This window comes from Oryctolagus cuniculus, chromosome 8 (genome assembly GCF_051225735.1).
Source record: "Oryctolagus cuniculus isolate XC-2025 breed Fujian yellow rabbit chromosome 8, ASM5122573v1, whole genome shotgun sequence".
NCBI classification, from domain to species: Eukaryota; Metazoa; Chordata; class Mammalia; order Lagomorpha; family Leporidae; genus Oryctolagus; species Oryctolagus cuniculus.
This window is the reverse complement of record NC_142874.1, coordinates 40,805,615-40,830,415: the sequence shown is the minus strand read 5'-3', so window position 1 is coordinate 40,830,415 and position 24,801 is coordinate 40,805,615. Positions and strand designations below refer to the sequence as shown.

The 24,801-nt window shown below is 40.7% G+C and overlaps 1 long non-coding RNA gene across 2 annotated transcripts; it reads left to right on the top strand.

Annotated features, from left to right (window-relative positions):
* The first annotated feature begins 13 nt into the window (after window positions 1–13).
* On the top strand, window positions 14–10,799 carry LOC103350671 (uncharacterized). Of its 2 annotated transcripts, XR_518605.4 has the most exons (4): window positions 14–235; window positions 639–751; window positions 8,878–8,994; window positions 10,708–10,799. It is a non-coding gene; the product is annotated as an uncharacterized LOC103350671 (long non-coding RNA). The 2 variants fall into 2 exon arrangements; XR_016211855.1 differs by lacking the exons at window positions 8,878–8,994; window positions 10,708–10,799 and adding an exon at window positions 5,003–6,119.
* Window positions 10,800–24,801: the final 14,002 nt, after the last annotated feature.

Here is a 24,801-nt window from a genome sequence, read left to right as displayed (position 1 = left end):
AAGGTTTAAATCTGAAGCGGGGGCTCTTGGGAGAGGCCGAGAAGTACTTGGAGTGACGGGCGCTGGAGCCAGTGGGAGCACGGAAGGAGCGAGTTTTGCGGTGTGGGTGATGACCAGGGTCAGCCATTCAAGCCGTTTGAGGACGAACTGATACTTGAATTCACGTCCTTTTCTTAGGGGAACATGTGCGTGGACCCTTTAAACACTTCATCCATTCACCGCGAGAGCTGCGCTGGTAATCCTTATATCGATTTTTTTTGTTTTTTTTTTTGTTTTTTGTTTTGTTTTGTTTGTTTGTTTTTTTGTTTGCCCCCTCTGCTCCTCCAAGTATAAAGAAAATCAAAGAAGGGCTTAACAGGCATTAGAGTCAGGACTTGGAGCCTTGCTTTCGATGAGACACTGCTGTTTAAAGATGATTCTCATCCCTACATTGTCTATCCTTTTGGTCCAATGCCTTCTGAACTTAGTATGTACTAAGTGTATGTATGAAAATGCTATAAAAGCTATGCTTTCTGTACGTGAAATTAAATACATGGCCTTTAGCCATATGTCCCAAGGCTCCTAGAAAAACAGATGTAAAAGCACTTTCACCAGTTAGAATTACTTTTCGTGAATACACCCTATGATTTGTTCATTAGCAACTTCACAGAAAAAGATGAGCCAGATGAATAAGAAGACGCGTGATGAAGAGGTATAATTGAAAAGAAGCCAGGAGTTGGAAAATACTTGTGGGTACCAGAGAAAGCAGAAGGTGAGCTCTGCAAACAAGAAAGGGAAATACCACTGGCTGTGGGATGTGGGGGAAAAGTTACCAATTAAAGAAGCTGGAAGGGATTGTAAAATATAGTCGGTTAAAATCGTTTGGATTCATATAAATGCACCTTTTTTCCATATAAAATGCAAGCTTTTTGGAGTACTTAGAAGTCAATTTGTAATATGTTTTCTGTAAAATACAAACTTCCAAGAGGGAAAAAAAAGCAATGAGAAGTTGCTCCTACTAAAAGGAAAGAAAGGTGCAGCGGTTGGGTTCGCATTCCATGTGTTAGAGCCTCCTGCATCCGTATCTGGCAGTGAGGACACAGATCACCGGACACTTGATACAACAACTGATCTGTAGGACAGAGGTGGGGAGCAAGGGATTCTTCTTTAATCTTGTGACTCTGCAGTTGAAATGACCCCTGATCTGTGGCAACTTACAGATACAAAACAATGCAATGCATGTAAAAGAAACTGCCATTTTTTATTTGATCATTGTTCACAGCCAGTGCCCCTACTGTTGAGGCCCCTACTGTTGTTTTCTTCTTACTGTTTGTTGAATTCCTTACTTAATGCAGGGTTAAGCTTATGATTATAAAATAAACTGAACGTATATCATTGTAAAAATTCAAAGTAAGAAAGAAAGGAGAAGGGGGGTGGGTGCATGGGAGGGAGGGAGGAAGGGTAGGGTGAGAAATATCACTATGCTCCTAAATCTGTATATATGAAATACATGAAATCTGTTCACCTTATATAAACAAAAAATTATTAAAAACCAAACCAAGGCCGGCGCCGCGGTTCAACAGGCTAATCCTCCGCCTAGCGGCGCCGACACCCCAGGTTCTAGTCCCGGTCGGGGCGCCAGATTCTGTCCTGGTTGCCCCTCTTCCAGGCCAGCTCTCTGCTGTGGAGAGGGAGTGCAGTGGAGGATAGCCCAAGTGCTTGGGCCCTGCACCCCATGGGAGATCAGGATAAGTACCTGGCTCCTGCCTTTGGATCAGCGCGGTGCACCAGCCACAGCGTGCTGGCCGCGGCGGCCATTGGAGGGTGAACCAACGGCAAAGGAAGACCTTTCTCTCTGTCTCTCTCTCTCACTGTCCACTCTGCCTGTCAAACAAACAAACAAAACAAACAAACAAACAAGAGACAAGAGGACAGTGTAGGCAGAGTAAAGTGAAGACAAGGATTTTTGTCTGCCTTGTTCACCATAAATACCACTCTGGCAACTAGCATACTGCCACACGCACAGCAGCCACTCTGTAAATAGATGTTGAATAAACAATCGATCAATAAATCAATCAATGGGCAAAGGGAATGAATGGAATTAGGGCTGGTGGTCAAAGAGGATTCCATACAATAAGTGTGTATATTCACTTAAAAAAAATTTAAAGCAAATGTTACTATACAAAATAGTCTATTAGGAGTTGACTGCTTTTGTGGTTGTAAATAAATAGTAAACAATTGAAAAATCTCACATCCTACAAATGAAGCAGCTAGGACCAGGCTTCATGTTTTCACCTGCTCTTCCATTCTTATGCACTTGTGGCAGAGCTGGTATTATGCCCATTCTCCAACAGCGGGAGCAAAAGGTCAGAGAGGCTGAGTGGACCAAGACTATGATACACAGCTAGGACAGAGAGGAGCTGAAATCTTCATACGGGATTTCTGACTGTAATCCCAGAGGTTTTTTTTTTTTACATTATACTATTCTGCACATCACATATGAAGGGACTTCAAAAAAATCTGTAGTAAAATGCAATTAAAAGATGTTTATTTAGTGAAAAATTTTTTTGAATTTCCTACATAGTGTTTTTATTACATACATTTCCCATGAACTTTTTGAAGACCCCACCTACATATGCAAACAGGCTTTTCTACAAACATAAATTATAAAATGTATTTAATTATTTGCTGATAGTAGTAAATAGTTAAAAATAAAGCTGTGTAAAATTTCAGTGTGACTAGTGCTATTAATGTACATTCTCAAAACAATCATTCTGAATTTAGATCTTATAGTCATTTGGCCGATCACTCACCTCCCATGTCCTGTTCCTGTTTGCTACTCGGTCAATCCTCACCTCTCTATACATGCTACAGACTCATCCCATCTGATGTTTATTCACAGGACAGGACTATAACCAGTGTCTTCAAAGTTTTAACCTGGCTTCATTCTCAGAAAGTTATCTTATAACATATATTAGTTTTCTTTTATAGGGTAACTTAAGCCTAGATCTTTCAGATTTGGGGGAAATAAAGCCTCCACTCCGGCATTATCCAAGACTACATATGATATTGTAGTTGCTTATTGTTCGATTTTTAAATTTTATTTATTTATCTTTTGATTTATTCAAAAAGCAGAGAGAGAGAGACAGACAGATACATATCACTCCCTAAATGCCCAAAACAGCCATGACTGAGCCAGAGGCAAAGAACTCAGTCTGGTTCTCCTATGTGGTTGGCAGGGCCGGGGAACTCTCAGTTCTTTATCCTCTGCTGCCTGCCAGGGTGCACATTAGCTGGAAGCCAGAACCAGGAGTGTACTGGCTTGAATTCAGGAGCTCTGATATGGGATGCTGCAGAATCTTCATTTCTCCATCAGATGTCTGCTCCTATTTAGTTTTAGTAATTGGATGACTAGTCCTTGATGTTAATAACAACTAATACCAATCAAGAAAGCTTGGCTCAGTCAATACTTCCTTTAGTTTGCATCCATGTTAACGGAGGCCCTGGTAATGGATTTGGTTCCTACTTAGGTCATTATGCTAAATATAAAGAAAATATCAGTTTCTGATTTGCTGCCCTGGAAAGCAAAGTTGTTAATTTCTAGAGGTAGACTGACAGGATGAAGAGACAGCTCATCAGCACAACTAGAAAAAGCAGCCCTAAAGTAACTGTCCTACCTTACAGTACCTGTAATGCTTAAGTGCCTGTCCTACCCTGCAGTCAGCTGATGCTCACAGTCCAGAGTAATGAGATGTGCAAGCTAATCTGTCAGGATTAGGGTAAGGAAATAAGGGCCAGGGAATTGGATAAACACATTTATTGTAAGTACAAAAAAACCTGTTGTAGGTCTGGTTCAGAATGTCACTTTTTCAGGCAAAACGTTCCATGGCCATATTGTGCTAATTATATCCTTCTCCTATATCACAAATGCAGATTTTGTCTATCTCTGAATTATTTTTCTCCACAATGTTTCTTACTATGCAACTCTATTTTGTTTATCTTATCTGTCTCCCCTACTAAAATACAGAATCTAAGGAGGCAAAAATGTGTCTATTTCTATTGCTTTATCCAGTGCCTAGTTCAGTGAGTGCCATTAATAACTACTGAAATGAATGAAATGAAATGAAAACTCAGAGCAGCCTATTTTCCTCTCAAATTTTACTGCATGAAGTGACTAAGTGAAAGTGCAATGGCTGCCCAAATTACTAATGCATAGATGCCATCTCCAGCTCCCTGCTGTGTAGAAAAACCTGAGTACTCGTTTTCAAAATATGAGTGGGATAGTTCTCGTGATATGTAGGTTTTCCAGAAGTTACAGCCAAAGTATTTTGAAAGTAACAGACATATGACCCTAAAATTAAGTTTCTGGACAGTTTATGGAGCATCCACTCATATGGTGCATTTTTTCTTTATTGAAATTATGGTGAAGCTTAGGAATCCTGTAGACTCCTAGGGAAATTTTCTTACCACACTTTTCTCTTCAGCTTCTGGAAGTGTTCTTAGCTAGCACAATAAAGGACTATACCCTTTCAGTAACCCCAGGCGTCACTAAAGGAGTGGTTGAAGGACATGTGCAAGATCACTCTGCAAGTATTTGTGTAGCTCCTACTGATTTATAAGCTTGGTAGTAATTCCAATAGGTTTTACTTCAAAACTTTCATTTTTGAGTTAGAGTGATAAGGTGTTGATGCAATGGGTCTTGCAATGAGAGACTCCAGATGCTAGCAGTGTAACTTAGAACACAAATTACTTAAGCTTCCCAAAGTGTCCGTTTTTAAGCCAGTTATATTTATACCAATATTGCCTTCCTTGTGTGTCTATTAGCTGGAATAAATAAGATTTTGTATCAGTCAGGATAGGATAGGCTGTACTACCATAATAAACAATCCTACAATGTCAGCTTAAAGCAACACACTTTCTTTCCAGAGCTGCCCTGTCCGCACATGCATTGTCCTCCCTTGCATGGATCCGGGGGGCTGTTTCCTCACAGGCTAATGAAGCACCTGTCGTTGTGACTTTGCAGGTTGCCATGGCAGAGGGAAAGCAGACTCTGAAGATCCCACATGGGCAGTTGCATGCTAGATTCTAAACTGACACATGTGCTTTGGAAGTACAGTCTGCGAGACAGGTGGTGATCAGCCTTGTTAGGTTTATTCACTTTTTCACCTAAGTAGGCAGAGCAAAGTGCTCATCCTCCCCTTGCAGGTTGCCTCCTGGGACATTTCAGCACCTGCAGGACCCTTCCACTCGCCTGTGCTCCCATGCCTGCCCCTTTTCAGTGTGGAACCTGGGAATGCACAGTTACGGGCCAGCAGATGATCGCCCTCTCTTTGAGCATCTTCCAGATCTGCTGACTGGAGTTGGCACTGACCAGTGGCTTGGTCTCCGGGATCCCTCCTGCCTTCTTGCCACAGCAGGGAGTGCTGCAAGCAAGCTTTTTCAGAGCCAGAGCAATACCCACAACTGCGGCTTTAGCACACAAAGAAAAGCAACTTACCTGATTTTTCCCTTCTCTAAAGCAGTCGATCAAGCAGATTCTCTGGGAACACATCCACAGCCTGAAGGCAGATAATGCCTGCAGGAAGTTCCTGGCTGAGCAGCCTGAGGTCTGCAGAACTAAGACCAGGAAAACAGGAACACCCTGGGGAGAGCTGCTCCAGGCCAAGGAGATGATGAAGACTCTCCCCTAGCAGGAAGAAAGCAAGAAGCAAAGGCTGTCCTCTCATCCCTAAGCAGCGCTCTGGGCATTCATGTAATGGGTCTACTGTAAAAAATAATTTTGTGTACTGTAAAAAAAATAATGGAGCAATTTAATTAGCCAAATAAATATATATGTACTTAGTTTTAGTAAGGAATGTTAGTAGGTTTTGTGCCACACAGGTGTTGGCTAAACGCACCCTCTTGGTTTATGCCTCCATTAGGTTAAAATAAAAAGTCTAGATACTTCTCTAGAATCACCATGGGTGGGCTTCTTACCTATTGGGTGGCACCCTCAGGTAAGCTTACCACCAGGCCAACTGGAGTATTAGGTTGCACTTGGTAAAGATTTAATCATAGGTTTTTCTTTATGAAAGAAACCTCATTAGCTCAGATGAAAATGAGGATTGGGCTTTGGCTTTAAAAAACAAATGCAGATATTTTATGTGTTCAGACTATCAATAAGCATTTATTATTTTTAACAGAAACTTGAGCAATAGAATACTGAAAAGGATTCTTTAAAAAAGATTTAAGTGATTTACATCTAACCTATCTGCAAATAAATGAGTGTCAGTTAATGGCTGCCTTTGAAGTTTATAAGATCCTTAAAGTGACTATCCGAAGTAATTTGAATCCTCTAGTAATCCTGAGTCTGCTAGTAATTTTCTTAAGTTCTTGCAAATTTAAGTCTCAGCCTGTACCTGTCAGCAATGTCACAAATTTTGGAAGGTCTGAATTAATGAGGTTTCAGTTGTATCAGTACATAATTTTTAAAAATCATTCATTTCCTTATTTATTTCAAAAGCAGAGACGGTTGGTCCATCTGCTGGTTCACTGCCCAAATAACCACAAACAGTCCTGGCTGGGCCTAGCTGAGGCCAGAAGCCCAGAACTCCATAGGGTCTCACATTTGAGTGTCAGGGGCTAACTGCTTGGGCCTTCACCTGCTGCCTTCTGGGGTGCACAGTAGCAGGAAGCCAGAATTGGGGGCAGAGCTGAGACTCCAACTAAGCATTTGGATAAGGAATGTGCACATCCCAAAGGGCATCTTGATTGCTCTACCCAAGTGCCCCATAATTTAATGCTGCAACATTGTATGTCTCTAATGGTGAGGTGATAGCCCTGTTGAGTGTGACAAATTGTTAACTTATGAAGAGATTGCCAACCTATGCATGACATTAAGGATAGAGGAAATAGAAATTTAATATAATAGGACCTGCTGAAGCTTGGGGCTCTTTTGTTATTTTTCCCTTTATCTCCTAAGATTTGTTATTTTCCAATGATGTGGAAATTGTGTATTCTGTGTGCCTTACTGAGATCTCTGCTTGCACTCAGCAGCATTTGTGTCTCCTTCCTATTAGAGACAGGGACTTGAAAGCTGCTTCACCTCCTGTTTCTCTTCGTCAGCTCTCCCAGCCAACACATACCCCTCGCTTCAGTTGCTGTCACATGGAATTTTTGCTTTGGACTATCTCTACAAACATATGTTGTACTTTTATATATATTTTTAATATTTATTCATCCCAAATTCTCACGTGACTGTCTACATTTATTTTTCTTAGAATATTGCCTTCAATAGTCTTTTCAAAGTTGGCCTTTGATAAAAAACAATCTAAATGAAAGATCCTGGTGAACAAGACCCCAGCAGAAGGAACAGGCCATCAAGGAGAGAGGTGCCTTTCTCTAAAGGGAGGAAGGAACCTCCACTGTGATACGGCCTTGACTCAACAAGTTCAGAGTCAGTGAACTCAAGGAGCTTCCATAGCCTAGACAGCTCATGGCAAGAGTCTCCGGTGATTGCTGATGTCATAAATAAGAGTGCCAATTGTTAAATCAACAACAGGAGTCACTGAGTACAGGCTCCCCACGTAGGATCTCTGTCCTTAATGTGTTTTACTATGAAACTTAAAAACAACCCTACTAGTCAAACAATACCCTATACCCTGTGCAGTTGTGTGAGGGCAGCCTGTTGAAATCCTTGCTTAGTGTATACTAAGTTGATCTTCTGTATATGAAGGTGATTGAAAATGAAACTCGATGAAGGGCAGGATGGGAGAGGGGGGTGGGAGAGGGGAGGGCCATGGGAGGGAGGGAGGTTGGGGGGGGAGCCACAACAATACAAAAGTTGCGCTTTGTAAATTCACATTTATTAAATAAAAAAAAGAACTTAAACAAAAAGAATCAAAAAAAAAAAAAAAACAAAGTTGGCCTTTGAGAGTATAAAGTTTTTGAGCCCTGAATGTTTGACACCTTTGCTCCATCACATTTAGATGCTAGTTTTTCTGGCATCAACTTCTGCTTTTCCAGTGCTTTTACTACTGCAGTTTGAACTAGTACTTCATTGTCTTCTTGAATCCATTGTTGTGAGGAAGTCATTGTCAACCAAATTTTGTTTTTTGGAAGATTTTTTTATTTCTGTAAGCATTTCTGTTTTCTCTCTCTCAATTTTTTTCCATGATATATCAAAGTATATTTGTTTATTTTTTGAAAATATTATTTATTCATTTGAAAATAAGAGAGAGGGAGAAACCCTGAGAGAAAGAGGTCTTCCATCCCCTGGTTCACTCCTTAGGTGGCTGCAATGGACACAGCTGGGCCAGGCCAAAGCCATGAGCCAGGAGCTTCATCTGGGACTCCCACATGGGTGGCAGGGGCCCAAACACTTGGACCACCTTCCATTGCTTTTTCCAGGTTGTTAGAGGGAGCAGCCAGGACAAGAATTGGTGAGTAACCTGCAATGTCACAACTCTGGCCCCAATATGTTTGTTTCTGTCATCTGTTTTGTTAAGCTTCCTATGAAGTCCTTCAGAGAGAGTTCATCTTTAACATTCTATTAGTGTTTTCTCCAAACACTTGCTTCTTGGAAGGAAGTTGGGAGGGAAAGATGGGGGAGGGAAAGAGGAAGGGAATATCATTATATTCTTAGAATTGTATCTACAAATCACATTGAATCTGTTAATTAAAAATTAAAGTTAAAAAAATTGTAAAAAATCTTTTCCTTCTTTCACCTTAGTTGTTTTTCTCTTCAGTGACTCCTATTATATTAAAGAGAGATATACTTTTCTCCTACCAATTGTTCTTTCATAGGTCCTACCTCTTTATGATAATAATAGCTTATATTTATGTAGCATTAACTTCTCACAAAAGATTCTTATGTGTACTCTGTATATTTTACTCATTTAATCCTTATATGTCCTATAGGGTATATGGCATAACGTTTAAAAAATGTAGACCCTGGAATGAGGTGCCTGCATTCAGATCTCAACTCTGCCTCCTGAGACATCTGACCAAGTTACTTCATCCATAACCCTTTTACAGGTAAGAACAAACCTATGCATGGATTTCAAAGTCTTCTTGCACCAAAATACATTTATCTTTTAATTCTAATTTCCCATGAGCTTTTTAAAGCACTCATCTGTTTATTTCAAATTTTATTAATTAAATCTCATTTAAGCCGGCGCCGTGGCTCAATAGGCTAATCCTCCACCTTGCGGCGCCGGCACACCGGGTTCTAGTCCCGGTTGGGGCGCCGGATTCTGTCCCGGTTGCCCCTCTTCCAGGCCAGCTCTCTGCTATGGCCAGGGAGTGCAGTGGAGGATGGCCCAGGTGCTTGGGCCCTGCACCCCATGGGAGACCAGGAAAAGCACCTGGCTCCTGGCTCCTGCCATCGGATCAGCGCGGTGCGCCGGCTGCAGCGGCGGCCATTGGAGGGTGATCCAACGGCAAAGGAAGACCTTTCTCTCTGTCTCTCTCTCTCTCACTGTCCACTCTGCCTGTCAAAAATAAAAAAAAAAAAATAAAAAAAAAAATAAAATAAAATAAAAATTAAATCTCATTTAACTATTTAATTAATTTAACTTCACCTTCTATAGCCTGTTTAGTGCCCTTTGCCACTGTTGTGCTCCTTGGTTCTCTAATGTTCCTGTAAGCTCATAATCACATCCACAGTCTTCATTAGTGATGTCAACTTTAGGTGGAGGACGGATGTTAATGAGCCAGCAGCTGTCCTTAGGCCAAAAGAGTCTCCTGGGTTTTCTGTCTATAGACATATGGCCCCAGTGCTTGGGCAGTTAAGGTGGAAGAAGGGACAGTGCCAGGACCTACCTCTCTTGTGCTCTACTCTTTGCCACAGCCAACATACCTCTCTGTGACCCACTAGATACCCTGACTGGTACTGATGTTTTCAAAGCACTCTTCCCTCCAGTGAGGGGAATATTAAACAATATCAAGCAATATTGCACAAGCACTTCACAAACTTTTCCCATTGTGCTACCCATTGTGCTGCATCTGGTCTGTTGTTTTATTCACGAAACAGTTTCAGTATTAGGGTTCTGTACATTTTAAATAGTAACTTGTTTTTAATTTTTATTTCTTTGAGAGGCAGAGACACAGAGAGAGAGAGAGAGAGACAGAGACAGAGCTCACATCTGCTGGCTCACTCCTCAATGCCCACAACATCTGAGCCTGGGCCAGGCTGTAGCCAGAATCCAGGAACTCAATCCAGCTGTCCCTTATAGATGGCAGGGGCCCAACTGTTTGAGCCATCATCTGTTGCCTCTAAGGGTCTTCATGAACAGGAAGCTGGAGGAGGAACAGAGCCAGGACTTGAACCTAGGACCCCAATATGAAATGTGGGCATCTGTACAACTAGGCTAGACATGTGCTCCTGATAATCATTGTTTTAGGTGCCTTTATGTCTATCTTGGTATTCTAACATCTCTAGGGTTTGGTCTTGGAAAACAGCTGTAGGCTATGCAAAAGTAACCATCTTGTAAGGGACCAGAAACCTTAAACACAGTCGTTACACAAATAACAAAAGTGTGTAAATCATTTATTTATTTATTTATTTGAAAGAGTTAAAGAGAGGCAGAGGCAGAGAGAGAGAGGTTATCCATCTGCTGGTTCACTCCCCAAATGGCCGCAACAGCCGAAACTGTGAATATCCAAAAGCAGGAGCCAGGAATTTCTTCCTGGTCTCCCACGTGGGTACAGGGGCCTAAGGACTTGGGTCGTCTTCTACTGCTTTCCCAGGCCAAAGCAGAGAGCTGGATTGGAAGTGGAGCAGCCAGGACTTGAGCCAGTGCCCATAAGGGATGCCAGCGCTGCAGACCAGGTCTTTAGTGGGTAAGTCATTTTCATTGATGTCATAAAAATAGACAGATTCCATAATGTAAATGAAGATCATCGCTCAAATTTATCCAGTCAAATAAGCTGATTCTGCCATTGACTGTAGCATCTACCAGCCTGTAGAAACGGACCTCAAAGATGCCCCTTCCTTCAATACTCCATCCTCTTTGAGGGGAAGATTGGTGGTAGAGGTAAAGGGACCATAACGGAGCTTGGCTGCTATAGTTATCTTCTGTTCTTTACTACTTTCTTCCCTGTCATGTAACTAGAGTGGCCTGGAAGCCCAGGCAGCAGCCATGATAGAGACAAGGGGAGGAAAGGCTGGTTATAGAGTTGGGCTTGCAGTCCTGGTCCCGACAAACTGATGAACATAGGACCAACATAGACCACATTAGGCAGCATTACATTGCCATTTTGCTAGCAATTTTGGAGGTTTTAAATGGCTAACTTCGAGAGAACTGGACCTATTTCCCCAGTTTATTAAAATCCTAAGAGAATAGGTTTACAAGAAGAGAACCTAAGAGAATAGGTTTTCATGAAGTTTCATAGGTGTTTCAAAGTCTAGTCAGAAACACACATGGAAGTGGAAACACTTAATACAAGGAGAGTTTAAATTACAGACAGCATTTATTGAGCACTTTGTTTAGGCATGGTGCCAAGAGCTTTAAATACCTTCTCTCATTTGTTCTTCACTGCTGTTTGATGAAAAATGCTATTATTACCTCCATTTTATAAAGAAGGAAATTAAAGCTTAGAGAATTTAAGTTTCTTGTTTTATTTGGTTTCAGTAGTTACTTTACCTTCAGGCATTGTCCTGTAATACTAGTGGCAGAATCACTAGCTCTGGTTCTCGGTAGCATCTGTAGCACTCTCAGAACAAAAGGAAAAACAGTGACTTGGGTCACTGACAGGCTCCGTGCTGTAATGAATCTGGGAAGGCAGGCAAGCAGCCAGAATTCTTACACCATGTTAGAAACATTGGCTGATTAACATGCTAAAGCACACAGGTGGGATATTTCAAAAATTCATTGTTAGCATTCCGTAGATCATTCATGTATATCATCATGGACTTCTTTTTTTCTGATTTTAATATATGTTTTATTTTAACAAACACATCAAAATTGTACTTGTTTATGGGTACTATGTGATATTTGAAAACATGGATACATTCTGTCATGTCCATCCAGAGTAAATATATATGTCCCCTCAAACATTTAACATTTCTTTATGGTGAAAACATTCAAAATTCTATATTACAGGATTTTAAAAGAAATATGCATTGAATTAACATTATCTATAGACTCCTACTGTGCAGTAGGACTGCAGAACTTCTTACTCTGACCTGGCTGTAACAGTACCTGCTGATCAACCTTCTTCCCTCCACCCTGCCACGCCTCTTCAGCTTCTGGTAACCACCACAGTATCTTTAATTACTATGAGATCACTTTTTATTTAGACTCCACATGTGACTGAGATCATGTGATACTTGTCTTTCTGTGTTTAGTTTTATTTCACTCAATGGCCGTCAGTTTTATCATGGTTTTTGCAAATGACAAGATTTCATCCTTTTTTATGGCCATCCTTGACTAATATTTGTTTTCATCAGTAAATATTTATTTCTTTTAATTTTATTTGAAAGCCAAAGAGAGATATTGCATCCCAAGATTCGCTCCCCAGCTGCCCACAACAGCCAGGGCTAGGCTAGGCTAAAGCTGGGAGCCTGGAATTCAGTCCTGGTCTCGCATGTGGGTAGCAAGGACCCAAATACATGAGCCATCACCTACTGCCTCCCTATTGTATTCGCCAGGACTAAAACCAGGCACTCCACTATGGGATGTGGGGGTCCCAAGCAGCATGTGCTATACCACATGCTTATCCGCTTCCTTGACTTCTGAGTTCCACAAACAACTTCCTATTCAAGTAAGTAGTATTTTCATTAGCATAATTATCAGTTATTAATTGTCATAACATTGGAGGAAATAGGATACCTGAGAAGTTGAAAGTTTGCTTTCTTTATAATGTGAAGACTGAAAAAAATCATGGGTGATAATATAAATTATGATGGAAATCTGCAAATAACGTGGTAGTATTTATGAAACAAATCATAAAAAAAATCAGAGCTAAATACTACCAAAACTTTCAGTTGAATAAATTTTTATTCCTGCTAAATCTAGAAAGAAGTAAATTATTTTGACAATTAAATTAGATGGTAGACAAACAGGAAAACATGCGAGATGGAACTAATTAAAAAATGATCCCAGTAGATGCAGTGGTTTAAATGGGAATTGTCTCCCTGAGTGTGTGCAGGAGTTTACTCTCCAGAGTCTGTGGTAATGATACGAAGAACACGGAAGTCTCCAGTGGGGATGTACAGAGCTGGTCCTTTGGGAAGTGATTACACTGGATTAGTCCACTGGGCAGAACCCTCCTGATTGAATCCTGGTATCTGTATTAGGAGAGAGGTCATCTGACTACACAGAGAAAGGAGTGCTCTCTCTTGCCATGTGATATTCCCACCTCAGGACTCTGCCAATAAGTTCAGCATCGCCAGAGGCCAAACCCATGGGGCCCACATGGTCTTGGAGTGTGACCTTCTAGAACCGTGTACCAACGTAAACCCTTCTCTTTTTCAGTTAGCTGGCTGCCTTGGGTGTTTTGCTGTAGTAACAAAAGCCTGAATAATACACTAGTGTTGGAGATGGGTAATGTAGCCGATCTGAAAGCTCAGGCAGTGAACTCACTGATGTGCCTACTGTGGAATCCCATGGGTGGGGGAAGACACCCTGAAAAATGGCTGCCCTCTCAGAGCCAGTCAAATCCACTGTACTTGGTGCATGCCAACATTTTTCTTTATGGGATAGTTATCTGGGAAACCTAACAGATTTAGGAAGGCAGGAAAAGCTGTCTCTACCTTGAACCTAGAGCCCATTCTAAAAATGGGGATTTTAATCTATGAGCTGTGGTTGTGTTGAAGAGCAAAGGATTCAATAGGATATTTACAAGGCATAGTGATAAGTGCCTTTTTTTTGCACATAATCCACAGCCTGAGGGGTGTCAGCATTAATACTGTAGGGTAGGAGATTAGGAGAAACCACAGGGAACTGCCCCCTGCCTTCTTGGTAGAAAGATATGCTGCCTCATCTAACATGTTCAGGGCATTTAAGAGTGCCTGCTTTGCTCTTAGGTGCTTGACATAAACTTGTTGCAGGCAGGAAGGTGGAAGGAAAAACATAAAAGAATAGATGGTTAGATGTTTGAATGTAAGTCAGCTAAGGAGCAGAAATGTTTGCCCTATCTCAACTGCCAGTCTGTAGCAATTTTTAAAAATCTCTAGGGGGAATCATACTAATGTAGTATTTATGAGAGCTACACACATGGTGAGCACCAGGCGCTTAGAAGCTCCATAGGAGAACTGATGGTTTTATTAGGGAACAAGATGAGCCAACTGTAAACCAGGCAAACTCTTCCATTTCAAATTTGCAGGGTGGTGGTGTTTCAAGGTTGGCCCAGCCTGGGGCTCTGCCTCCCCCAGCCAGGTTTTAGAATCACAAAGAGAGGCGCTAAGTCTGCCTTGACTTACTGACTCCCTCTCAGCAGAGGGCGCTCAAGGTACGCGCTTGGTTTGTTTCCTTTTCCCATACTGTTAAAAACATTTTGGCTGGTGCTTAACAGGCGCCCAGAGGGGCCTGATTAGGCGAAGAAGCCTGTCTCCAAAATAGACTGGGCCTGGTGGCCTGCTGACAGGCACCATCCTGAGCCTTTACACCTGCCATCTCCCACAGTCCCCATTTCTCAGGCTGACTTCCCCTTTGGGGCTTCACCTTCTTCTAGACATGACCATGACCTCTCTCTTGGCTTCTCCACATCAGCAAGGATTCCAGGGCTTGGTTCACAGTGTTGAAGATTTGGGGCTGAAATGAGGGTTGAGAAGTTAGAACAGTAGGAGGATATTAAGACTTGTCTGCTCTTAGAACATGGCCAAGACATATTTATGCTGAGTGGACATTTTATGTACAGCACACATGGAAATGATGTCCTTTGATTTGTGACGCAGGCCTATAATTGCAGTAAGCCTGCAGGCCTTGAGAAGGATTGCGCCATTTGCCACTGGTGGGGAATCAGGGAGGTCCATTTGCCACCACTGCCCCTCAGCTTGTTAGTAAGTATTGACCCAGTTGAGTCCCAGAGCTGTCATTTGGAATATGAATCCCCTTGCCCAGAAATGACTCCTCCTCATATACCTAGGGGGTGTGCCCCAAATACCGAGGTGCCCAGCTTAGAGAAGTATGTGTGCATCTCTGTGTGTAACAAGAACCAGATGTTAGAAAGACACACCTGGTGTTGTTACTATTACAGGCTTTTGTTTTATCTTGATATCTGTTACGGCGTTGCTTCACAAAAGGAAATTGCTTTGTAAACAGTCACTGTGGAACAGAAAATGTTCATAAAGGTGTCAGCTCATAAACTCCATGTTGTGCTCATTAGAGGGCTGCCAAGGGGGAACAGTGCCTGGTGTAGGTAGATGCAACTTACATGGAGACGGCCTTAGTCAGCTTGGGCAGCTGGGACACCACAACATAGACTGGGACCCAAACCACAAACCTCCATTTCTCAGCACTGGAGGCTGGGCAATCCAAGGTCAAGGAGTGAACAGATTCTGGTCCTGCTAAGGGACCAGTTTGCACACAGCCACCTTCTCACTGTGTCCTCACAAGGCCAGGAAAGAGAATGAGTTCTGTTCAGGCCTCCTCTTCCAGTAAGGACAATGATCCCATCACGTGGCCCCCACCTTCATGATGCCATCTAAACCTAATTACCTCCCAAAGGCCCCCCTCCACATACCATCATACTGGGGGTTAGGGATTCAGTATATGAATCTGGGGGGCACAAACATGCAGCCCATAACATACATTAACAAAACTACAAGCAGACGGCAGTTGCATCAGCTCAACTTTCAAGTTCCAGGAATGGGGATTGCCTCATCTTTCCGCCCCATTTCCTTGGGTGGGGATTTAGGATCTTAAGAACTGTTACATCATATTGAACTTTAAACTCTACAGCCCAAAAGCACAGGAAAGGACTGTAGAAATAAACACGTTGCCTTCTTATGCCCCGTTACTACTGAGTGAACATAGCAGTATGATCTTACAAATCAATGGCTTGATTTACTCCATTGCCCACAGATAGGGCAGTGGGAGATAATACAGATGCTACAATAAAAATGCTGATGTTTGAGTCCTAATGTTGCATTATGATTATGAGATAATTTGCCTGGTTAGCCTCATTTTCCTTAACTATAGGAGAGTAACAGTTCTCTTATTGGTTAAATGAGTATGTGGAAAAAACTAAGCCACTCAGTCTTTATAGGTTGAGTTTCTTCTTTGCTATACATGGTGAGGTTATTAAATGATCAAATGTATATAAAAACTTTATAAAATTAATGCCCCAATTTAGATACTTTCTAAGGCCACTTTCAACTCAGGAAGTTACACTATGATCACACATACCTTCTTGAGAATAGACACTTTGTCTTTCACCTCTTCAGCCCACTGCAGGTGTATTAGTGTGTTCTGAACACTGAATGCATTCTAGCTGAATAAAGGGAGTGAAGCAAAATCTGGATTCTCTGCGGTGGCCGTAAGTTGGTTGCCTTGCCCTGCCGGGAGGAAGGTGTTCTCCTGAGCCTGTGACTGCTAACGTGGAGGGGGGAGTAGTCCCCACAGAGTCTGAGTTCCTCAGATACCTCCCTGACGCCATCAGCTTGGCAACATCAGTGCTTAGGAGCACATTGTCTGTGAAAGCACGTTGAGCCTGGCTAGGGAAAGGGCCAAGCAATAAAAAGAGGAGGAGCCACAGGCATTTTTGTGCAGAAGTTAATATACCACTTTGGGATGCCTGCAACCCGTAACAAAATACCTGGGTTCCTGTTTCAGCTCTGCTTTTGATTCTAGCTTCCTACAGTTCACATCCTGGGAGGCAGCAGGTGGTGGCTTAAGTACTTGGGTCTTTGGAACATAGAAGATCCAGATTAAGTTCTAGGTTCTCAGCTTTGGCCTGGCCCAATGCAGGTCATTGCTCACTTTTGGGGAGTCCAACAGGATGGAAAATCTCTCTCTCTCTCTCTAACTCTGTCTCTCTCTCTGCCTTTCAAATAAAAAAATAAACAAGTTAATTAATAATTTTTTTCTAAAAAGGATGCAGGGAGGATGAAAGTTGGCCTTTTCTAGGAGTCTGACCCACTGCCTAGGTGGGAAGATAACTTTGGGGTCAAAGTTCTTTCCCCCAAATAAACAATGATAGCAGTGTGAATACCCTTCCCAGCTAACAAGCTTGCAGTCAATTCAATATGGAATCCCTAGAACAGAACAGGGAGTCAGTGTCAGGAGAGTCATATTCTTGCTCTGATTCCATCACAGAGTTTCTTGGGGGGCCTATGTTCTCAGCCTCTAACTTGCGTATAAAGGAGGGAGGATGGGACTGGCTCTTGTGTAACCCTCTCTAGCCCTACCACCTGAGGCTCTGACCGTGTTGTCACCTCTGAGTCAGTAGACCATCACACCACAGTTGCCATGGCCACCTACTTCTGACGGATGATTCTTTGCTGAAGTTAGGAGTGTCCATGACCTGAGGGTGCACTCCTACCCTTGGACACCTATGACTCCCCAGGAAACTTGAGATCCCTTCCTCTGCTGTTAGCAATGATGTTCAGTATTAGTCACCATGACTTCAAGACAGCTTTGCCATTTCACTGGGGTTTGGTTGTAAATCAGCTCAGCAGGGAGGTGGTAACATTAGCATTCCGTAGTAGTTCCAGTATGTTAATTAAATAGAACTTTCAGGCTCCAGTCTCTTGTCAGAGCATTTCCTTCTGTATGTTACGTCTGCTCACCTTGCTTGGAAAAGTCCAGGTGAGCAGATGAAGGCCTTGACAGCTGAGGCATCTGAGACTAGAAATGATGAACACAAAGCTTTTGTTTACATTGGGAAAAATAAAGAGCAGGTTCTAAGAATAAAAGTTGCTATAGCTTTCTCCTTATATAAAAATAGTAATACAATTTAGGGTGGGCATGTTTCCTCTTGGTTAAGCTGCTAGTTAGGATGCCTGCATCCTGTTCTGGAGTGTCTGAGTTTGAGTCCTGGCTGTGCTCCCAATCCCAGCTTCCTACTGACACGCACCCTAGGAGGGCCCAGATGATAACTCAGATATTTAATTGGGTCCTTGCCACCCAGATGGGAGACCTGAATCGTGAGCATTCAGGGACTAAACCAGCATATAGGAGCCCTCTCTATTTATGTGTGTGTATGTGTGTGTCTCCCTTCCTGTCATATACATACATGCATACATGGAGGTCAGTGTTTGCCATAGCAGGTAAGGTGCCCCCTGGACACCCACTTCCTATATCAGAGTACCCGGATTCCCAGCCTTGACCTAACCCAGCTCCAGCTGTTGCAGGTATTTGGGTGGTAAATAATCAGGTGGAATGTAAACGGTTTTTCCTTCTCTCTTTCTCTCTCTCTCTAAATTAAAAATAAAATTTTAAAAAAGACAAAAATAATAATAAGCCATAAAAAGGAAACCAGCAAATTTACAAATTATATTTAACTAATTATGCTGTGAAAACTTCTAAACTCTCATGAGAAACCATGATTATACCTCTTTCATTCACATCCATTCACACCACACAGCCCTCTAAAATGGTGACTTAAACTTTTGTTTCTGACCCATTAAAATGGACAGAAGACTATTGCTGATCTATTCCCATCCATCCCCACTTCACTGTATAAACCAAGAATGAACTTACTTTTAGGAGGTAAATTAAGTTTGAGTTTGAAAACCAAGAAAAGAACCCTATCTGGAGGCTAACTTCTCTAAAACAAAATCTTTCTCTACTTCCAAAGCCTAGCAACCCTACAGCTCAAGTAGGATTAATAGTGAGCTTATAGAGAATAAACGCAAAAAAGAACATTTTCTCAAAAGAACTGGAGAAAAGGTGACTGTGGCACTTGGCTCCAAAATTGGTCAGGAAAATGAGCACCAGCATAGTAGAGTAACATGGGCTGCAGGAGAAGATATGGCAGGTGCAGGGGGAACAATGACAGAAGCCCCGATGGTTTCTGAGTCTTCACCTAACAGAGGAGCCAGACCCTCAAATATGCTGAGGTGCTGTCAATCCACTTCCTTAAATCTCATTTCCAGATTTTTTTTTCCCATCTTAAGTCTTAAATTCCTTTACATTTTTTTTTCTTTCAAAATTTTATTTAATGAATATAAATTTCCAAAGTACAGCTTATGGATTACAATGCCTTCCCCCCCATAACGTCCCTCCCACCCACAACCCTCCCCTTTCCCACTCCCTCTCCCCTTCCATTCACATCAAGATTCATTTTCGTTTCTCTTTATATACGGAAGATCAGTTTAGCATACATTAAGTAAAGATTTCAACAGTTTGCTCCCACACAGAAACATAAAGTGAAAAATACTGTTTGAGTACTAGTTATAGCATTAAATCTCAATGTACAGCACACTAAGGACAAAGATCCTACATGAGGAGTAAGTGCACAGTGACTCCTGTTGTTGACTTAACAAATTGACACTCTTGTTTATGGCCTCGGTAATCACCCTAGGCTCTTGTCATGAGCTGCCAAGGCTATGGAAGCCCCCTGAGTTCACTGACTCTGATCATATTTAGACAAGGCCATGGTCAAAGTGGAAGTTCTCTCCTCCCTTCAGAGAATGATACCTCCTTCTTTGATGACCCATTCTTTCCACTGGGATCTCACTCGCAGAGATCTTTCATTTTTTTTTTTCCCCAGAGTGTCTTGGCTTTCCATGCCTGAAATAGTCTCATGGGCATTTCAGCCGGATCCGCATGCCTTAAGGGCTGATTCTGAGGCCAGAGTGCTGTTTAGGACATCTGCCATTCTATGGGTCTGCTGTGTATCTCACTTCCCATGTTGGATCATTCTTTCCCTTTTTGATTCTATCAGCTAGTATTTGCAGACACTATTTTTGTTTATGTGATCCCTTTGGTTCTTAGTCCTATCATTATGATCAATTGTGAACAGAAATTGATCACTGGGACTAGTGAGATTCCTTTACATTTTAAAAAATAATTGTCACAAATCATATTGCCAACCTTGAATCCCCACTCAGAACAAGTTATGTGTAGCATGACATGAAATGAATTTACCTTTGTTAAATTCCCTGGCAGTCACTTATCTGAGGTGAACCAGAGACAAAATGGAGAGAGATGTGTGTGGAGACGTGGGTGTACAGAAGGGACTTAGGGGAGGCTTAGAGAGAAGTAAATCTGAATGTTTATCACACAAGTAGCAGTTGCTACCTTTTTAGTTTCCACCCAGCAGTGAGAAGCTTGTAAGTAAGGTCAAGTGGAGTAAACACCTTTGCTTCCTTCGCCTGAGGACAGACCAGGTATAGCAGACTAGAGTGGTTTACCTGATACATTTTGAAATTTGCATTTATTGTTTGGACCAATATAAAAAAGGAGATTTTCCCATGAATCTAACCATTTTTCCTCAAAGAGTAGGTGATTCAGTCAAGTAGGCAATAAAGTGGCCTTAGAATTTACACATAATGTTGTCACAAAGGAGCAGAGGGATACGAACCCTTTTTTTGGCTCAATTTATGTTGGATATGATAGACATTTGGGTTTGTTTAATCTTCCATGTTTCTCAATGACTTTTTAAAGTAATTTTTAATAGATTAATTTGAGAGCCAAACAGAAAGAGATAGAAAGAGCAGTCCCATCTGCTGGTTCAGTCCTTTAATGTCTGGAATGGTAGGGACTGCTCCTAGTCAAAGTTGGGAGCTAAAATGCCATCCAGTTCTCCCATGTGGGTGGCAGGAACTCAGTTGCTTAAGCTGTCTCTGCTACCTGCCAGGGTCTGCATTACCAGGAAGCTGGAGTCAGGTGCTAGAGCTAGGACTGGAACCCAGATATTCTAGTATTGGGCATGGACATCTTAACCCCTAGACCAAATGCCTGCCCTTAACGTGAATATTTTAATGGTAGAGAATCTGAGGTAATTACGAGGTCATGCTTCTCAAAAAGTTTTCATAAGATTTAGAAATGAGTCTTAACACTGTGTCTTCATATGTCTGCTCCATCATCGTGTGAAAGGGAAGAAATGGTAATGGGCTTCCCTCAACAGGATGTTTAAATGACAGTCCAAGGGGCTAGAGTGCTATGAAGCATGGTTTCTGTTTCTACCTCTTCCCAATCCTCTGACCTTATTAAATTTGAATCTGAATATGTGTTCCTTTCAAAGCCAGTAGAAATGAGTCTGTCATTGATTTGACTGAGTCTCTGGTAATAATCAGTTCTGGGCAGGGGAAAAGTGTTGTTCCGATAATATCACTTTGTCCCTTAGAAACGAATTACAAAAATTAAGATCCATGCTTCTTAATTGAGGAATAAAGAAGTAGCTATGTTTTCTTCCAAAGCAAGCTGAACTGAAAGGAGATGTCAGATATACTGTTTTCTGAGTCTTTGGACTTTATCTGTTCTTCCTTCTTGACCAAGTGACTACAAAGAGAAGCCCACATTTTCCTTTTCATCTCAATCTGCCTGATCCCCCACCCTCCAAGTTCCCTAATGCCCCCATACCTAGCACTAGCCTCTTGGTGGAGGATACAGCCTTCTTGCTGTCAAATCCAATGTGAGCACTGTCTAGTCTTTCTTAATTCTGCATCTGGATGCTTTCCAGACTCTCACCTTTAAAACACACTCCTCCTTGGCATCCTCACACGCTCTTTTCTGGCCTGCCATATCCTTAGGTAGCATTGTTTCTCAGACTCTTGATTGGACTGTCGGTGATCTTTCCCCTTTCCCCTTGCTTGTTTGTTTCTTTCCCCTGGCTCTTCATAAACTGCCTCAAGATGGTCTAACTTATATCCTTAATGCAATCACCACCATTGTAATAACTCACAAATATACCCCCACTTCTGAATTGTCTTAAGCATGAGACTACAGTTTCCACTTGTGTGCTCTCTATTTCTACCTAACAGACCCTAGGCTACTCAAGTTTCATATACCTAAACCCAGATCCACCCCACTTGTCTCAAGACCCATTTCCTTTACATTCCCCTAAATTAGCTGTTGATCTACATTATAACCAGTTATATTTATCTGGTGTACATTTTGGCCTGTTGTCCCTTGGATACATTTTTTTTTTTTTTTTTTTGCCTTCCCCTGGAAAGTGTTCCCTAAGCTGCCCTGCCATCTGGTTCCTGGCCCCATTGGCTAATGTGAGGCCCCCCTGGGAGATAGGAGAGGAAAGGGAAACCAGGGCATTATACACACACACACACTCACACACACATATCACCACCAGATAGTACCAGAGAGTACTAGAGTGGTAGTGGTTGGAACACCCCCACAAATGCATTTACTCTCTCTCCCTCCATTTTTACTGCTACTGACTTAATGTCTACTATTCATCATTTCTCTCCTGCATTTAGTAGAAGATATCCTTGATTTCATATCACTTCAGCCTTCTGAGATGATAGTCACATATTTACTCTCCCATTTAAACTAAGCCATCTGATAGACATACTCAGATCGGTATCAGTTGTAAATAGCTTCTTAAGAAAAGATTGCCATGCCTGGAAGCACATGGTTGTGCAACTTGGCAGAACTGATTAGGCCAAGGGTGTCACTGATATGAAGGTACCTTACCTCAAGGCCATGAGAGGGACTGATGGCTCATGAGGTAGCCTGGCTAGAGAGCTGTTTACTTTGACCACCAGGATTGCATAGTGACTGATCCTCCTGAGAAGAGCCCTTGGCAATTTTAAATGTGAGATAATCGAGCAGGGCAAAAGCTAGAAGAAACAGAGTAAAGGTGTAATAACAACCGTGAGGCCTCAGAAGCAACAATACACTGAGCTGCAGGAGGTGGGCACATACGAGTAGCAGTTAGAAGCTCAATGGAAGGAAAGAATGGCACCAGCATCCAGAATGAATACCAGATACCACTAAGGTTGTGGTTGGGACACAGGAGCAGTTGTGAGCTGAACAGGACAAGTGACGATTCACCTGCTGAAGTGATTCCTCTACCTCCCCCTTTTCCATGTATCCTTCAGTAAACCCCTGCCCACAAAACATATTTCTTTCCCTCACAACCTAATTCTACCCCGTTCCTGAGGCATTGTATAAAAGTATATGCATGTAATTACTTACCCAAGTGCTTGCAAAGTTTGGGCAATGCTTTCTCCCCACTTCAGACTCTTAAAAGTATAAGGCTCTCCATCATCTTGTCTCCTTGCCTCAGGATCCAGCATCAGCTGAATCAGAGTTGTTCCCCAATGAACTAGTGAGTTCTTTGTGACAGGACTGACACCTTTCTCTAAAAGCAACAGTAGAAACATGAGGGATTGCTCTTAATGACCTGTGGCAACCCAGCTGTGTCATCATGACTCTGTACCTTTGTATTGACTACTCCTTGTTCTAGGAATGGCCTGAAAAGGGGAGGTCCTTGTCACCGCAAGCATTCATATTATTTATTATATATTTATAATATACATTATAATATAATATATAATATACAAAATATAATATTATGTACTTATTATATAACTATATATTATATATTACATACAATGTATAATATATTATATATTAATATACAATATATTGTATAACATATACTATAATATATATTACACAATATAATATATCATACATTATAATATATATTGTATAATTATATTATATATGTATATTATAATATACATAATATATTATATAATATAATACATATTATATATTTATTATATGTAATGTGTGTTATATATTGTATGCACTGTATAATATAGATTGATATACAATATAATATATAATATACTATGATGTATAATATATATTATGTCATATAATGTATATTATGCATTGTGTATAATATATAATATATTATAGCATATATTATATACATTATATTATGTATTGTATTATATATTATGTATTATATTATAAATTATATGTTATATTATATATACAGTTATAATATATAATACATTTTATATATAATGTTATATAATATTATTGTATGCAATGTATAATATTATGCATTATACAATATATACAATTATATAATTGTATACATAGTATATATTTATTATATAATATTATATAATATATTGTCTTATATACAGTGTATAATATAATATATTGCATGTTATATATTGATATATGCTATGTAATATATTATACATTATATACTATATTATATATAGTATATTATATTATTATGTATTGTATACAATGTATAATATACAATATATTATACATTATACAGTTATACTATATACAATTATATAATACATGGTATATATTCATTATATATAATATATATTATCTGTTATATATGATGTGTAAGATTGTATATTATATATTAATATGTGATGTGTAATATAATATATTATGCATTATATAATGTAATATATATTATAAATTATGTATTATATGCATGATATGTTATATTGCATATTACACAATATATGTTATATTATGCATTATAAGTTATATATTATATATCAATATATAATATATTGTATATAATATATTATTTATTGCATATATTGTTATATGTATCTCAAGCTATCAAAGAAGACTTCTTATACATCTCTCTCTTTCACACTAACCCCAGTAGACAAGGAAAGGTCCTGTCTCTGCTCTTCTGACACTCATACGTGGTTATCACTGTTCTAAAACCTATATTCCTGTCCTCTTTCTCAACAGAGCAAATACAGTACTGATGTTTTAACTAGTTCATTCTCTTGTGGCCCTACTTAGAATATGTTGAAGATATGCAAGAAATTAGTACATTCATGGATTAAAACTTAGCCAATTCCTAGATCTCAAGGAATCATGCCGTCTAGTGGCAAGAAATCTGGGGCCAAGATCTATATATGACTCCAAAGCACTCCATGCCCTCTGTCCTGGATTTTCCACATCTGTAAATGTGGTTGCATGTTTA